Consider the following 3949-nt stretch of genomic DNA (forward strand, 5'->3'; position numbering starts at 1 on the left):
CGTCTTTTCGCCGCAAAAAGACGAAATTTAAATTTGTTGATTTTCGTCTTTTCGGGGCGAAAAGACGAAAAGACGAAATGGCATAAATCAGCCACCTTAGCATTCCGATTGGTCAAAAGCTAATGAAAATATCAAAAGTGATATTTTCAATCCATAAACCTTATATTTCAAAAATGTAATAAATATACATATACTTTCCAGCTTCAGAATAACTTTTTAAAAATCGACTTTAATTATTTAATCATATATAATAAAATATTGCAGAAGTAGAATAAGAAGTGTCACCCCTTATGATAACCGCTTTTGTTTCACTTGGGCCCCTAATCTATCAGTTTTGAATAAAATCATTAGATGATTTAAGTTATTTTAGTTGAAATATTAAATAGATGCCCAATACGAAACTAACACGAAAACCACAACAGAGATTGGATAATGTAAAATGCGAACAAAGAATGGACAAATGACAACTCTGGTGAAACACCATGAAAATCCTTTTGATAGTTTACATGTGGTTCTCAGCAGGGATTTGGGGCATGGGATCAGCACAAAACTGTGGATGGCAATAAGCCACTTAGTAGATTAAGTTAAATAGATCATAATTATAAAACAAAAAAAGCGTGGAATAATTTTTGCTGTCTCAAAGTGCTTGCAAAGTACTAGTAACAATGAACTACACAGTGATAGTGTTTTACAAACAATATTGCGACAGTGAACAAAAATGTCCAATGCCACACAAAAATTATAAAGAGATCAATGTATTTGACAGGAAAAAAGAAAAACCGACCGATCATAGTTATAAAATAATCTGCAGACTGACACATCGTTTTTATATTCATACGAGAGGAAATTTGATACCGTTATGTGAATCCCAACACTAGAATTAAGCGCGAAATCTATTTATGCTGTTAATATGATACTAAAGAGATGTATTTAGAACAATTTATTTTCAAAATCGGTATTATAACACGGTGTAGGGTTTAACCGCAAACAAGATAGCATTTGTCAGAGATTATCAATCTGCCTTACATCTTCTGTTTCTGACTGGCGTGTCGCGTTCATGTGAGGAAGGAAACGAAGCCAAGAAAGAAATACTCGCTTATTACACTCATCACTCATTATTTACAACATTTAAACTTCTCATTCAGTCAAAAGAATTACATATATTTATTACTTTATAATAGCTGGCATATCTATCTAACGTTACTTTTAATGTGGATGATAATAGAACATCATTGTAGACCTAGGTCTGCTTAATGTGCATAGATCAAACAGATAAAGTAAAACAAAAACTGAATTAATTCCCTTCTCCTCACAAAACAAACATAAATAATCTTCGAAATGTCCCATTATTTTTTTATCTTACATGAAATACGATGTGACGTGATACTAAAGAGATCACATATTTGAAACCTATTTTTTGTTTTATTTTAAACCATTTTGGATTTATTTGCATTTTATCTGTATTTTACATGAACATTGAACGTCTATCCACAATCAATATGATTTTAATCAGATTAAAATATATTCAATCTATCTGATTATTCACTGGTTAAATTCTTGATAAGGAAATTCAAATGCGATAGACTGTTGTTTCGAGATGAAGCCAGGTTTAAACAGCCACTGGATGTCACCGACGAAGACACTGTAAGAAAGTTCGAGGTCTGGTATACTTTGGTAGACGAATTCAGCTGGAAGATACTAAGCATTCCACATAGCGTTTCAACATTCTTGAAGATGACAATGCAAGTTAAAAAGTATTCGATTAAGATTTAAAAGAAAATGAGTACACCAGTATTTCAAGAATCGTTTATGGAACATCCACCTGTCGAGGTCAGCCATTGTTTAGATGATCCAGTCGATCTGGTTTCGGCCTATAGATAAGTTTCTATCACGTCTGGCGACCGAAAATGAGGCCTGGGTTCATTATTCTATTTATAACAGAGTTAGATAACCTTGTGGGTAGGTATCGTATATGACGTCATTATTTTGTGAGCGAAATTCACGTCGTTTTCTCTGAAAAGTTTAACGTTACGCTTGCAAACACATGGCGTCACAATTAATAACTACCCACAAGGGCAAATAACTAAGCATTATGCAAATACACAATTATGAGCCAGCGAATAAAGCTCGATCAGAGTCGTTACTTGGTAGAATATTGGTACCCGAGGCCACAGAATTTCAACACACAATCATCTGCTGGCAAATGATGGACCTTTTACCCAAGAGATGTGCAAGACGCAAACCACCATTCGTAGAAAATTGAACAACAAACAAACAAAAACAAAAACGCCGAGGTAACTCTCTAGGGTGTTTTGCTGCAAAAATAAAAAGCCAATGCGACAGTCTACAAATTTGCAACGTGAAGCGTCTGTAGAGCGAACGGGTATACACTGACACCACAACTGGCTTTTCGACAGGGGCCTGGCACGAATTTCTAACCAACAGTATTGATATATATATATATTATGGTTAGAAATTCGTGCCAGGTCCGTGTTGTCTATTCGCCTTACCCAGCTCCTTGTGACTTCTTCCTATTTCTAAAATTAATACCAGTGGAAGTTGTTTCAAGTCTGATGAAGATGTCGTGTAGACAGTAAAATTAATCGGTAAAATATTTTATGTAAGTGTCATCCACTTTTGCTAACACTTGCTACAACATTTAATGCAGATATTACAATCAAAAATGGCCAGCCGAACTGGCATGTGAGACATTATAAAACATATACGCTGATGATGTCTATGTTTAATACAAGTCAAACAACCCTGTATTTTGCAAATTTGTGTTCCCTTCTTTAAAGTAAACCATTTTGATTTAAGTTGTAAATAAAAGTTCAAATGTTTATATTTGAATGTTAATTACAATGCACATACCCAACCCATAATATCATAAAATCTGTATTTGGTTTCTCCTGTGAAACATTTTTTACGACGATAAAACCTTATTATCTGCATAATTCAGAATTGAAACAATCATATTTGTTATTTTTCAGTATTTCTAGCTACAATCGAAATAATGAAACTACACAAAAATGTAATAATAATAAAGACAAAAAAATTAATTGGGTATAATTTCACACGAACATGCTTAATATTTCAGCATTGTGAACTCCCAACAGATGTACAGCAGAAATGATCTTGATGTCATCATACTGACGATTAAACTAAACTTTTGAAGTAAACACAAGAGAATGTTTGCCTTTCTGTACAGCCTACAAAGCACACATTGATAAAATGGCCGTCAAATTAATCATTTTAAAAAAAATCTACAAACAACAGATGTCTAATTCATAACTGCGACACATTTTCATATGACAACTTGCTACTGATAGAGACACTCTTTCTTTTTTAAGTCTTTGATGAAGGTTGTTGTTATTAACAGGAAAGATCCATGAATAGCACCTATGAGAAATATTTTACCGACACTCGCTATTTTTCTATCTTATGCTAAAGTTTTATATATAGTTTAATAATTAATTTTGAAATTGATTTCTAATTTGAAATTTTTCTATATTTTTAACTACATTCTGAAAAGAATTACAGAAACAAATTCTAGACTATACGTCAGTGTGTTAATTTGATTTATCTATTTGATTTCTAGAAGTCAAAACAAAGCAGCTTTGTATAAAAAATGCGTTAATTAATAACATGGAATGATGACACGCATTAGTATTTAGATGTATCCACGGACAATGTAATAGGGAACAAAATCAATTGTGACTATCGTACATTATTGTTATAAATATTGATGCAATCACGCTGACATCATATCGTTTAGGCTTGGCGTATACTACCGAATGTCGATATCTGAATGTTAACTCCTTTTGTGTTTGTTGTCGACCACTGCGATGCTATGACGGGCGAGAGTAGAAGTGACAACGCTCACGTGCGACAGGGGATGTAACGGACTCTGATTGGTTGGTTTGTTCAGCCTCCACGTTATTGAATGTCC

This window comes from Argopecten irradians, chromosome 9 (genome assembly GCF_041381155.1).
Source record: "Argopecten irradians isolate NY chromosome 9, Ai_NY, whole genome shotgun sequence".
In the NCBI taxonomy this organism is placed as follows: Eukaryota; Metazoa; Mollusca; class Bivalvia; order Pectinida; family Pectinidae; genus Argopecten; species Argopecten irradians.